Genomic DNA, 15,159 nt, shown 5'->3' with positions numbered 1-15,159 from the left:
CATTAGTTACAAGGAAAAGGAATTTCATAAGACACGTGGCCATTCACTGAAATTAGAAGAAAAGTGGTTCAACCTTAAACTGCGTAGAGGGTTCTTTACTGTAAGAGTGGCAAGGATATGGAATTCTCTTCCACAGGCAGTGTTTTTAGCGGGGAGCATTGATAATTTCAAAACACTATTAGAGAACCACCTGAACAACCACAACATACAGGGATATACAATGTAATACTTACATAAAATCACACACATAGGTTGGACTTGCAACTATATAATATAATGATTGATTACGTTCACTAAGCAACTCACCGAAAGCTTAGGTTTAATATAAATCAGTATTAAATATATTGTATGTAATTGCTAGTACCTGTAAAGTAAGAAAAGAACCTTGGATGCAGATGCCGTCTGAACAAAATAAAAACTAGTGTCAATCATCTTTGACTCCACCTACACCATATTAATGTGAAAACAATACACATTTGATGTTCAAAAAAGATTTAAAGGGAGCTGTAAAACTATTTTTTTATATTTAAAATTTAATTTAAATTACTCTTCTGAAACAGATTTTTTTAGTCATGTGATTGGCACATCACCAATCAGGACAGGCCAGACACAGTCTCATGCTGTTGAGACATACATCAGCAAAGTAATAGAAGCCCCTCCCAAAGATCTTTCCCTGAAGACAAAAAACAGGGAAAGATCATGTGACCACACAACAGTGCTGCAGGAATAAGGTACTTTTAAAAAATATAAAAAATACAGTGGCATGATATATATGATTTATGTGACTGAATTATGTCAATTAGCACTTCTCTGTGTAGTATCACTTTAATGCTCCCACTGCACTGCAGTGCACCAACACACTAACAACCTGTCCACATCAGTGGGTGTATGTATAGTGCACATAATGCAAGCTCCCTGGTGTGCATTGTGCATGTTTGCTGAGGCGTGCTGTTACAATGCACCACAGAGCATGATTTTATTATTATTATTTTTTAACTATTTCTAAATTACATTTATTAAACTCTATGTGCCGCAGTGCATTGTGACACATTGCTGCACATTGTAACCTACTGCATAGTGATAAAATGTAGCCTTGCATGATTTTATCACAATGCATACCAGTTCAGAACACACGGAACTGAGGACTGGACATTATAGTGTATAGATATAGATTTATAGTGTAAGTTGGATTTTTCAAGTTTTGCAGATGTTCAATTTTCACCATTCTGAAAAAGGCACAATTTAAAAATCACAAATGGTTTGGGGGTATTTTACAAACTTTCAAAGCTGTAAGTAAAAAAACATTACAAAATGTTCTGGCCATCTGAGTTTAAAAGAGTTACATTTTCGAGGGTTGAGTTACTAAAACTGGAGAGTGCAAAATCTGGTGCATCATACATCATGGCATCAAATCTGGTACATGGTAGCCAATCAGCTTTAAATTTCAGCTTAAATTAAAGGGATTGTAAAGTTAAAAAAAAATTTTTTTTTTAAATAACAAATATATTATACCGTATATACTCGAGTATAAGCCGAGATTTTCAGCCTCTTTTTTGAGGCTGAAAGTGCCCCCCTCGGCTTATACTCGAGTCATCGCTGTCTGCCCGCTCGATCAGCGTGTCGAGCAGACAGACAGCGGCCATTCTATTCAAAAGCCGCGCCTCCGGCTCCGCCTTCGCCTGTGATAGGCGGAACACTGAATTTCCCAGCAGCCTGTGTTCCGCCTATCACGGACGTCGTATCATCCTCGTACTACGGACGAGGATGATACGACGTCTGTGATAGGCGGAACACAGGCTGCTGGGAAATTCAGTGTTCCGCCTATCACAGGCGAAGGCGGCGGCGCAGCTTTTGAACTTTACAATGGCCGCCGACGAAGAGGGCACGGGACGGCACGGGACGGGACGGGACGGGGGCAAGGCAAGGCAAGGCACGACACGGGACGGATGCAAGGAGGCAAGGCAAGGCACGGCACGGGACGGAGGCAAGGAGGCAAGGCACGGGACGGAGGCTCGGGACAAAGGTAGGCTGGACACACACACACACACACACACACACACACACACACACACACACACACACACACACACACACACATGGATGGAGACACACACAGGGATGGATGGATGGATGGATGGAGACACACACACACAGGGATGGATGGATGGATGGATGGATGGAGACACACACACACAGGGATGGATGGATGGATGGATGGAGACACACACACACAGGGATGGATGGATGGATGGACACACACACACACAGGGATGGATGGACGGACACACAGGGATGGACGGACACACAGGGATGGACGGACACACAGGGATGGACGGACACACAGGGATGGACGGACACACACACAGGGATGGACAGGCATGTCTCACCCTCGGCTTATACACGAGTCAATAAGTTTGCCAGTTTTTTTGGGGGTAAATTGGGGGCCTCGGCTTATATTCGGGTCGGCCTATACTCGAGTATATACGGTACTTACCTCCACTGTGCAGCTCGTTTTGCACAGAGTGGCCCCGAACCTGCTCTTCTGGGGTCCCTCGGCGGCTGTCTCTGCTTCCTCCCGCAGGTGCTTCTCACGTTCATGCGAGCTCCCTCGCATGGTGAGAAGCACCTGCGGGCACGCTCCCGTGATACAGCCGGCGGCTATAGCCGCTCGCTGTATCACACGGCCCCTGCCCCCCGCGCTCCGCGCCAGTGGATGTGATTGACAGCAGCGTGAGCCAATGGCTGCGCTGCTTTCAATCCATCCATTCCAGCCAGCGGCCAGGCTGAGTGGTGAAGAGGAAGTCGGGGACGAGCGCGGGACTTTCGAGGGGTGAGGTAAGTAAAACGGGGGGGCTGGGGGCGCAGGCACTGTCAGATGTTTTTTCATCTTAATGCATAGAATGCATTAAGGTGAAAAAACATTTACCTTTACAACCCCTTTAAGCTTTGACAAAAAAAAAAAAAAAAAAAAAATGGGAAGCTCATTGGTTTCTATGCAGAGCTGCACTCTCCAGTTTTAGTAAACTTTGCACTCTCCAGTTTTAGTGAATCAACCCCTTCATTCCTAAAAACTTGACTTGAAGCCTGCAAAGCAGAAAAAGCTCCTTTGGCATATACTCTGACTATGACTACAACAGCACTATATACTATAGCAGGTGTATAAGCAGTGCCACCAGTGGAATTATATCTTCAAAGCCTAGACTTTGTATATTTGTCTTCAGAATTCTTTTTTTTTTCTTTCAAGGACTAGTAAGACATTATCAGAGTACGCACATGAGCAACAGAGGTATTCCCCACCCAAATTATGCTTCGTCATGGTTTTAGAGAACCATCCCATCTGACATCACAAGCAACATGCTGCAAGGGAACAGTATCTCCAAGCTAACCATCTCCTTTTTTCCCTTAATTATGTACATCATCACAATGCGATTTTATCTTGTCTCTTTTAGGCGCTGGCTTCCCCAGTTTTTTGTTGTTCGTACCTGTTTATTGCCAGATTATATTGAAATTGTCAAACATCAATAATTTCTTGTTTGCTTTGAATCATTTTTAAGTAATAGGCTATATTATCTTGAATAAATTGTCCAACATTAGTAAATAGTAAATAAGGTGGTGCTGTCTTTACTTTGAATACCCAATCTTGCCCAAAGGAAATTTAAAAAATAGTATTTTTTCTCAACAAAGCTTCACTTTATATACTAAGCTCAGTGAACATTAACTCTGCTGCGTGATCAAAGTCTACTCCTTTAGAGGATCAACCCCCTTGTCTGACATTCTGCATATTCAGTTTTAACCTAATTTTGCTAATAACTGGCGTCTCAGTAGGACCAGTAGTCTTCATTTAGTAGAGTTAATTAACGATTGCCTATATAAATTATATTCAACCTGTGATGTTATGTACTTTTCTATACTCATCTTCTTTGCAGGAAAATTATACAGTATAGATCTAGTAAATTAATGTATGAAAGTAAAATGTATATACCTCCTGATCTGAAAGTGCTTCATCAACAAACTCTCCTGATCTTACAAACAGCGTTATCACTAGGTCGCAGCTTTCCCTTATCAGACCTTCCACCTCTTCACTCTCCCGCCCTACAAAAGTCCACTTATCATGAGCTGTCTAGTGAATGTGGTAGTTGTTCTAATCTTGTACCTCAACCACATAAAAATAATGCTTTCTTACCAAAACTGTAAACCACAACTGACTTCAAACTGTAGAAAGAAAAGCATCCCAAAGGTACACTTAGATATGAGATAGTTGTTTAATCGGGACTAAGCAATTATTCCCCCATGAATAAGCTTGATGTCTACCATATACTTCTGCTCCTTTCTCCGTAGCCATAACAGGCATACCTGGGCAGCAGAATCAGATTGGTTGCCGTAAGAAATACCCCCTGTTGGTGTTGATTTACTAAAACTATAGAGTTTAAAATCTTGTGTAGCTGTGCATGGTAGCCAATCAGCTTCTAGTTTTAGCTTGTTCAGCTTTGACAAAAAAAAAAACTGGAAGCTGATTGGATTCTTTGCAGAGCTGCACTATATTTTGAATTCCAGTTTTAGAAAATCAACTCCGTTGTTTTAATTTATAATTTGCACTAGTAAAATAAGTCAAAGGTAATTTAATAAACTTAAAAATCTGCCAAACTAGGTGGCTGCACTCGCACCTTTGTTGGCACCACTGGGTAAGATTGTGAAAGCAACGAGTCAAATGCATTATGCTTTTGGGTTCTTCTGAGAGACATAATGATTTGAGTTTTCCACAGAATTGCTTTGTGCTGTCTGAGATACATTGAGCTGTTTAGAGTTGAACAAACTTCTTTTTTTGCATTCAAATTGACTTGTAAAGGGTAAAAAAAGCAGCACAGTCATGTGAATATGCCTACAAGCCCTAAAGGAGGAGAAGATGCAAACTGTTATTTCTATATGTTATATATCAGAGTGGCATGTTTACCACCGCTACCTCCTTTGCACCTGTCACTGGATGTTAAGAAACAGTTGGCCTTAAAGCAGACAACCTTCTAGCAACCAGTGGGGCTGACACTATGTGGAGCCTGATGTGGAAGCTGAGACACCAATTTCTCATCAAGTCCGCTCTATCCATGTGGTTGACAGCAGGCATTGGGTGGATTCTATATCCAATAGGTTTTCTATTGGCTATGGATTCACCCACTGCCAGCTGTCAATCACAAGGGGAATGGACCTGGTGGGGAACTAGTGCTCCAGCTTCCACATCAGGATTCACCCACCCAGCTACAAGATTTTTTGGAGCTATGCTGTCTTTGTGACAGGTGTATCGGCATGAGGGAGCTGAGCTGCACTGTGGACGAAGTTCCCATATGGACACTGCAGCCTCAGTTCACCTCCACAAGCGGAAACAAAGTTTACAATAGGTACATGAATATGTCACCTGCACCAATATTTGTCACAAAGAAGCACATCAATATTCTAAAGAGTGTTGTAGACACTCTTTATGAATTCCCCTAATTGCATTGTAACTACAGAAACACATTTTGTTTGAATATGAAGGTACCGCAGCAAATCATGATTGAAAAGTCACCATAAAAGTTGCAGAACTTCATGTTGGATAATAGCCACCAAGCATTGGCTTTGTACATATGTGGTGATTCATGCAGACACCCATTCCCCCTAGTGTCATAGATTTGCACACTGATTAGAATTGGTAATAATCAGTGTACTACATGTTTAGCCCTGTGAGACTTGGGAGCTGATTAACTTAAGGCAGATAGATTTTGCAGGGGTAATTTCCCTTACCTTAATGAGTGTGGTGAAAATGCATTTTTCAGTATTTTTACTTGCACATGATTGAATGATGGAAGTCAACAGAGCTTCAACTCATTCCAACTCCACTTTTTTTTTTATATATATATTGTTTAAAATTAACTATTGTCATGAAATGGCTGTTGAGGCTGGCATGTTCCTGTCATCCAATGACTCTATGAGAGCTAGTATTGCTCTTCGGGATTGTAAATTGTCTAAAGTGCTGCATCAAAAGACACCAATGACCGCAAACAGCATAGACTACTACCTCTTTCAGTAGCTGGGACTGGGTTGTTTATGGGCCATCAACACAAAACAAGTGAGTAATGTTTTCAATGGGTATCATTTGGAGTCAGCTATTTAAAGACATGAATTCCATGCCAAAGAAATATTGGCTGTCAGAATCATTCCATGTGAAGTAATTGCCAGAGGAAAATGGTACTTTCTCTCTGTAGTAGTGTGCACTCAACTTTACTATATAGTAAACAAGAGTTGGGACTAATCCACGAGTTATCAAATATCAAAAAAGGCAGTAAACAAAATTAGCATCTTTAATATATAATAATAATATATGAATTTGTTTGTACGCTAGGTGTAGTTCAAGGCAACAAAGGGAGAAAGGGATGCACCAATACAGAATTATATGCAAAGAGGGGGTTGGGGGTTGGGAAGAGTCACAATGCTTTCTGCAGCTCATGTAAAGTGGCACCAACCTTTCTTTGCAGACTCATGATTGGTGCACTGATCCAAACATTAATGTTTATTAAACACTATGACAGCGGAGGTTTGGGAGGGCAGTTGGATTTAGTTTGTATGGTGAATCATAGGCACCTTAATTCTTTCATTCTCAACAACATCAGAGTATGATTCCAGACTAGCAGGACGGAAGTTCAGTGGTATTGTTAGAAAGTATTATTTTACAGAAAGATTAGTGAATGTTTAGAACACACATTCAGCAGAGGTAATGAGTCAGTCAACGAGTGATACATGCTTGGGATAAATAAAGGTCTGTCCTTGGACAAAAATTATATTTAAAGAAGAGCTCTGTGCAAAATTTTTATTTCCCCAGTCAGTGAAGATGTGCCCACACTGCGTGGGTTAACCGCTTGTTTTTGTCTAGAAGATTACAGAGCTGAGATATACTTACCTAATCCAACGATCCTCTAAAAACAAGACTGGTCCCTGTTGCTCCTGCCCCTCTGCAGGCTAGCGGTCTTGTGAATGGACTGTTCCTGACATCATCACCATACACCAGCTCTGGACGTGAGGACAGCAGGAACACTCCACTGCTGGGTGTGGGGGAGTGCAGTTTTCCGAAAGATCGAGTAAGTATAGCCTTTCGGTGCACCCCTAGGCAAACAGTGCGGGCACAGCCCCACTGCATGGGAGAAAACAATTTTTCATGGAGTTCTTTAACCACTTGCCAACCACGCTATAGCCCAATGCTGGCTACAGTGCAGCCAGTACAGTTCTGGGAGGGTGTCTATTGACCTGGGGTGTGCATTTCAGAGGTGTCCGTGATCGCTGGGTCTGCAGGACCCAGCACATCACGGATTGGGGTAAGGGCCAATGACAGCGGCCCTTTACCACGTGAACGCTCCCTCCAATGATGGAGCAATCACTTTGTCAACAAACCGGCATCATGTCCAGTTCAGCTCTCTCCTCACATCAATACAGCGTGTCAGGAGAGGAGGGAGAAACGGTGCGGCAGCATGAGACGGCTGCATTTGGTGTGCCCTAAAGTGCTATCACAGTGCCATCATATTGCTCATCAGTGCCACATAAGTGCCCTACAGTGCCATCACAGTCCCATCAGTGCCACTACAGTGCCATCAGTGCCCTACACTGCTACTACAGTACCATCAGTGCCACATCAGTGGGTAATGGTGGCGCTGTGCTGTGGACTCTCTGATAATTACTGTGAATAAACTAAAATAAAGTGAAAATGCAAATATACATGACATAATAGAGTAACCATGTAAAAACTGTAATAAGTGCAAAAAATGGTCTGTAATAAAGTGCATGTACAAATGGACCTTGAATAAATCATAAAATACAGGGACACATGGTAAATGCTAAAGTGCAAACAGTGCCTGTGCAATCCTGAAATTAGTACATAGCAGTGATGATTGGAATAAATGCAACAAATAAACATCCAGAGAGCCACCTTGGGCCTGGGTAGCCAACGAACAAAATATATAACAGTCCCAAAGGACGGTCTAATACATCAACACAAAAGAAAAAATAATGAAAACGTCCAAAATTGATATTCAGTGATGGTTCCCTTCACCTGAAAAGTGAAATAAAGCAGCCGATGCTCACTAGCCTCTCACCTTACTGTTGTAAGGTTACAGCATAACTTGGGTCTGATGCTTCAAAAAACAGGGGATCTTCAAACGGTCCGTCTTAGAGTGGACACACCAGTGACTCTTTAAAATGGATACAGCCACCTCTCCAGTACTCCTTTGAATGGATACCGCCTCCTCTTAGATTGGTTCACTTAGGATGGTGTAAATAGAAGAAACATACCAGATAGTATAATACCGCTTGGACTAATATTTATTAAAATTACATAGAGATAATACACTCACTTTTGTTAAAAAACGCTCAAGTAACACTCCACGAGCCACAAGCTCATCTGCTTGCGTCACTTCCTGTTTACGCCAATTGCTCCAATCCGGACACATCAGTGCCACGTCAGTACCCCTACAATGTGCCATCAATGCGTCATTATTTCCTTGTTCATGAAAGGGAAAACCATATATTTTATCAAGTGGCACCCCAGGAGCATAGGGGGACTCTGGTTTCCAGAGACCACTTTCTGCAGAAAGAATGGGGGGGGGGGGGTTACTGATATAAGGGGGAAACCTTTATATCAGTGCCCCCTTATATTATTGTATTTACTCCCGCTTACATCAGTGACTCCCCTCAGACTTGCCTGGCGGGACTCTCACTGACCTCCTCTCAGGTGCTCTGTGCAGGTCTCAGTTAGATGGTTCCAGGTTGGTGGCTCTGGGTTTATCCTATAATCTCCTTTCCACATTCCACACACATCTGACTTCTCCCATGACCCCATCCTGGCATCACTCCCACTCTTAACTCCTCTCCAGACTCCCCCTCAGAGATTGCAGACATGATATAACACAAGAGATGGTCAGAGGATGAGGACAAGATACAAGTGATGTTTAGAGACTGAGGACAGAATACAAGAGATGCCTAGAGACTGAGGACAGGATACAAGAGATGGCTAGAGACTGAAAACGGGATACAAGAGATGGCTATAGACTGAGGACATGATACAAGAGATGACTAGAGACTGAGGACAGGATACAAGAGATGGCTAGAGACTGAGGACAGGCTACAAGACTCAGAACATGATACAAGAGATGGTCAGAGGCTGCAGACATGATACAAGAGATCGTCATAGGCCGCAGGCATGATACAGTAGATGTCAGAGGCTGCAGACATGATACAGGAGGTGTTGGAAGGCTGCAGGCATGATACAGGAGATGGTTAGAGACTAAGGACATCATATTAAAGATGGTTAGAGACTAAGGACATAGTACAAGAGATAGCCAGAGACTGAAGACATGATACAAGAGATCAATGCAGCCTCATCAGTGCCCATCACATGCAGCCTCACTGTGCCCATCAATGCTCATCAATGCAGCCTCGCCCATCAATGCAGCTTTGCCGTGCCCATCAATGCAGTCTCACTGTGCTCATCAATGCAGCCTTGCTGTGCCCATCAATGCAGCCTCACTGTGCCCATCATTTCAGTCTCATGGTGCCCATCAAATGCAGCTTTACCGTGCCCATGAATGCAGCCTCCCTGTGCCCACCAATGCAGCCTCCCTGTGCCCACCAATGCAGCCTCCTTGTGCACATCATTGCAGCCTCATTGTGCCCATCATTGCGGCCACACTGTTCCCATCACTGCAACCTCACTGTGCCCATCATTGTAGCTTCCTGTTGCCCATTAATGCAGCCTCTTGTGCCCATCATTGCAGCCTCTCTGTGCCCATCATTGCAGCCTCACTGTGCCCATCAATGCAACCTCACTGTGCCCACCAATGCAGTTTCTCTGTGCCCATGAATGCAGCCTCACTGTGCCTACCAATTGTAGCCTCTGTGCTCACCAATTGCAGCCTCTCTGTCCCTACCAATTGCAGCCTCTCTGTGCCCACCAATTGCAGACTCTGTGCCCACCAATTGCAGCCTCTCTGTGGCCACCAATTGCAGCCTCGCCATGCCCATCAATGCAGCTTTGCAGTACCCATCAATGCAGCCTCACTGTACCCACCAATGCAGCCTTGCCATGCTCATCATTGCAGCCTCACTGTGCCTATGAATGCAGTCTCACTGTGCCCGCCAATGCAGCCTCTCTGTGTCCAACAATGCAGCCTCTCTGTGCCCACTAATGCAGCCTCGCTGTGCCCACCATTGCAGCTTCACTTCATTGCAGCCTCACTGTGTCCATCAATCCAGCCTCGCTGTGCCCACCAATTGCAGCCTCTCTGCCCACCAATTGCAGCCTCTGTGTCCACCAATTGCAGCCTCTGTGCCCACTAATGTCAGCCTCACCATTTTATGGATAACACAGCACTCTCCTCCCTCTGTCCTCCGGCACTCATATGTCACGGAGCTGAGTCTGTGTGCAAGGTCCCGCCCCCCTAGACCGGCTTGTGTAATAGGCGGAACACTGATTCAATCTACTATCACATGAGCTAGTCTAGGGGGGTGGAACCTTGCACACAGACCCAGCTCCGTGACATACGAGCACCTGAGGACAGAGGAAGGAGAGCGCTGCAGTTGCCGCTCAAAGCGGCCCCAGGGCAGGCAGCCTACCTGGAATTTTCCCGGTATCCCAATAGGCCAGTCGGCCCTGTCTATAGTGCCACTACAGTGCTCATCAGTGCCCATCAGTGAGTGCTTATCAGTGCACATCAATGTCATCCATGTCCTACAGTGCCCTCAGTGAGTGCCCATCAGTGTTCATCAGTCCCAAAAGTGGCTATCAGTGCCCATCAGTGAGTGCTCATCAGTGCCACCCTATCAGTGGACTCTCATCAGCACCTGTCAGTGCTGTAAAAAAACGTGTAAAAATGTGTTAATGAAATGCGTAAAAATATGCATTCTCATTTTCATCCCATATTTTTAAAAAACTTGTGGAAAAAAATGACATGTTCAGAAGACTCATTATGCCTCATAGAATATACATTGGGGTGTTTGCTTTCCAAAATGGGGTCATTTAGTGGGCGTTTCCATTGTCCTGGTGCTCAAGAGCCTTCAAAATCTAATAGATAGTCAAGAAATTAGATGTGTAATTTATGTCCCTAGAACGGTGCTCTCTGCATGTTGGGCCTCTCTATGTGGCCAGGCTGTGTAAAAGTCTCACATATGTGGTATCGCCATACTCAGGAGGAGTAGCAGAATGTGTTTTGGGGTGAAGTTGCAACTTACACTCTACCATGAGATAAACTACACTCCTATGTGGCTGCGTAATTAAAAACGTAGGCGTTCTTCAGTCTATATCCAGCTTTGCTTTTATGCAGCAGATTTTCTTCATACAACATTTCTTCAAGCCCTAATATACAATTTATCTGGATGCAGGTGTGCTGATTTATTGAAATTTCCTTTGGTTTGCCTAATTTAAAAGGCCTCAAAGTGTGCTTCTTAGGGCTAGTAGAGGATCTTCCCATTATTCTCACACGATAAATGATTAAAGGCCTTACATCTTTATGCGCAAAAAATATTTATTCAACTGGAAGTGACCTCTTCCTCCTACTTTACCTGAGTGGAAACAGTTAACCAACTTTGCCATTCCCCTCTACCAGCTTACTTACACTACTAGAGGATCCCCAAAGAGTTTTGACCAGATCTGGGGCCTCTACTCCCGCTCCCCTCTTAAGACCTAACCCCAATGTCTTAGGACACCACTACTCTCAAAACTCTTTCTCCATACTTTTCTAATGTATGAATTTATTGAGCTGTATGTATTGTTAATATTGTAAATGTGTTATTTACCCCAGATGCATATTTAAGGACATGAGACCGTGCTGATTCCTTTAAGGTTTCTACCAGAAGAGTTTGTCTAATGCCGCGTACACACGGTCGGAGAATCCGTCGGAATGCGTCTTATCGGACCGTTTCGTCAGATAATCCGACTGTGTGTGGTATGCATCGGATTGATTCCGTCCGAATCTCAGTCGGACCCAATTTTCCAACATGTTGGAAATATTTCCCGACCAACTGGGCCGGTCGGACATATTCCGATCATGTGTAGAGAATTTTGATCGGACCAAGTGCCACGCAGGCTCAGATCAAATTCAAACATCAAAGCTATTGGCTACTAGCCTGAACGTAGTCCCATCGTAACGAAATTACGTCATCACGTTCTGAAAGATCGGATTTTTCGCCAACTTGGCCCGACCGTGTGTATGCAACAGTTTCGGACAAGATCTGACGGACAAAATCCGACGGGCAAAATCCGACGGATTTGGTTGCCAAAATCTCCGACCGTGTGTACGTGGGCTTAGCCCTTGTACACACGGTCGGAGAATCTGTTGGAATGAGTCTTATCGGACCGTGTCGTCAGATAATCCGTCTGTGTGTGGTATGCATCGGACTGATTCCGTCCGAATCTCCGTTCGACCCAATTTTCCAACATGTTGGAAATATTTCCCGACCAACTGGGCTGGACGGACCTAATCCGATCATGTGTAGAGCATTTTGATCGGACCAAGTGCCACGCATGCTCAGATCAAATTCCTACATCAAAGCTATTGGCTACTAGCCTGAATGTAGTCCCATCGTAACGAAATTACGTCATCACGTTCTGAAAGATCGGATTTTTCGCCAACTTGGCCCAACCGTGTGTATGCAACAGTTTCGGACACAATCCGTCCGACTAAATCCGACGGGCAAAATCCGACGGATTTGGTTGGCAAAATCTCCGACCGTGTGTACGTGGGCTTAGTTTATTGTAATTGTATTGTATTACAGGTTTAAAAAGTAATAAACACCATCTTAAAAAAATTAAAAAGGAGTATGATGTCCCTATAATTTTGTCACCCCAGATCCTAGCTTATGTTGCCATTCCTGCTTGGATCATAATGTATGTGACATAACACATTTGATCACACATATGCATCGAACAACCATAAAACTTGTTTCTAACTGTTCTAACTTTTTAAAAGAAGCGCAATAAACAGTTCCTATACATTTTTTCAAACATCTCTGAGAGCACCGAAAACTGGGGCATATGAAGAAATGACTAATCTGAGTCATTTCCTCATATGTTTGCAAACGTATATAACTGTTTTTATCAACCAGAAGGTTTTCCTAAGTACCTTTTGCTGACTGTAAGGACTGGATCCTGGGGGGTTTGGGTAACACACATGTAATGAACGGCTCCATTCATGTGCACCCAAGCTATAAGGCTTTTTTAATGATGCAACTGATATGAAAACTCAGTGGTAGTGACTTTTAGAGATGTGCACAACAGAAAAAAAATTTAAGTTAATTATTTTGTTTCATCGTATTCATTTTGTTAGAATGATTTGTTTTCAGAATTCATTTTGTATATTCAGATTAGTCTTGTATAATCATTTTTCTAAATCTATTGGTATTTCAGAAGTTATTTCGGAAGATTAGTTATATTTGTTTTAACGTGTTAATTTGTTATTTTGGAGGATTACACTCTGTCTGGGTTGGATGGAGGTGGACCCAACAGTCTCTGAATCATAACATAACGAATGGAACAAAATTATTTCAGATTAATTTGTTATGTTATAATTCAGAGATTCTAATGGATCCACCTCCATCCAATCGAAACATAATACGTAGGAATTATCTTATTTCACATTTATACCTTACTGTATTTATTGCAATATGTTTCCATCTCATATGTATTGCAATTTTTAAAATAATACAAAAATGTTAATGCAACATAAAAACGAAAAATAGATCCTGAATCAATTTGGATCTTTTGTTATGTTGTTACGTTTTTTTCATGCTTCAACCATTAACATAAGGTCCACAATATCTATTTTAGTTTTAGTAATATTTTAGTCATCTCAATTGTTATAGTTTTACTCGTATTTTAGTCAACTAAAATAGTAATAATTTAATCGACAAAAATGTTTTAGTCAATGAAATTAACACTGCTCCCAACCCAATCTTAATCGCTTCTAAAGCCTGGAATAATTTTATTAGTTACTAGTCATAGCTATATAGATGTTCCCTGCTCCTGTACTGGAACTGCATCTTCTTTAGCAAAAATAATGTGATAGATTGTTAATCTGCGGCCACAAAACTCAACAGCTGAGGGGTCTAGAATTTCCAGTGATAGTGTGTACAGTGATTATAAGAACAGGTAGGTTTAAACCCTGCATATTACTATTACTAAAAAATGATCTTGGAGCTATAAGTCTGCTTTAAGGGAATTCCAACTATTGTGTCATTCAAAAAAATAATCAATAATGCTGTATACTAATAAATATATTTATCTATCTTATAATTTATAAACAACAGTAAATATATATAAAGACTCAATATTGTGTACTGCATATTCCTTAATGCGATTCATAGCAGTCACCTAGATCTAATCCTGATGATGTGAATATAAAATGTACCTTGTTCTGTCCTGCTCAGTTCTTCACCTGCTGTCACCGCCACAATGGGAAAGAGGAAACAAAACTTGGGGACAAAGGAGACAGGACAGCTGAAAAAAGGTCACAAATCCACATTCACACAGCACTGTACATTTTGCAGGCACAGGACCCGCCCCGTGTTACCAAAATAAAATTATCAGTAAGTGAGCAGGGACATTCCGGAGGTGCTGAGATCCTCTGTATAAGGGAAGCATGGACTGTCAGCTGTGGAATGCCATGGGCTGAGTGTCACCCTGCTGGATCAGTGAGGAGACAGACTTTAAAAATGAAGATTAAAGAGAATGATCCCCCACCCATACTACAATTAGATTATGCCTATTGAAAGAACCTTCAGGGACTGCTTTGTCAAAACTCTAGCAGAGAATTATTTTTTTTGAACATTGACATCATGTTTGAATGATTGCTATGGGCAGCAGTAATATTTCTTTAGACCTGATACTTATGATTGTTTTTAGACCTTTTTTATTTAGAATATAAAATAATTGTAATATTGTTATATTCATTTTTAAAGAAGCTCCCAGTGTAGGTTTATGAAAGCAGCACCTTGGGTGTCTCGTTAGAAAGTAATGCCAGCGTAATTTTAGATTTTTATTATTGCAGCTATTTATATTAGTATTTTTCTCTTAATCAAAGGTTTGATTGATACATTTTTATACTCAATGTGCCAATTATTAATATACAGCATTATTTAAGCCAATTTTAGTGT

At 42.3% G+C, this 15,159-nt stretch overlaps 1 protein-coding gene across 2 annotated transcripts in view; it reads right to left on the bottom strand.

Annotated features, from left to right (window-relative positions):
- Positions 1 to 14,571, bottom strand: part of SPTB (spectrin beta, erythrocytic) — a 205,057-nt gene extending 190,486 nt beyond the window's left edge. Inside the window, exons 1-2 of one of the 2 annotated variants that reach the window (XM_077464650.1) lie at positions 14,415 to 14,544; positions 8,112 to 8,277 (exon numbers count right to left, since the gene is read on the bottom strand). The gene's annotated coding sequence lies outside the window, so the exon portion shown is untranslated. Of the gene's footprint in view, positions 1 to 8,111; positions 8,278 to 14,414 lie in introns of both variants that reach the window. The other variant, XM_077464649.1, reaches the window with a different exon arrangement.
- Positions 14,572 to 15,159: the final 588 nt, after the last annotated feature.

The sequence above is a fragment of the Lithobates pipiens genome, unplaced genomic scaffold (genome assembly GCF_037356315.1).
Source record: "Lithobates pipiens isolate NorthernLeopardFrog02 unplaced genomic scaffold, aLitPip1_a1.2 Scaffold_30, whole genome shotgun sequence".
Taxonomy (NCBI): Eukaryota; Metazoa; Chordata; class Amphibia; order Anura; family Ranidae; genus Lithobates; species Lithobates pipiens.
This window is presented reverse-complemented; position numbering and strand designations above follow the sequence as displayed.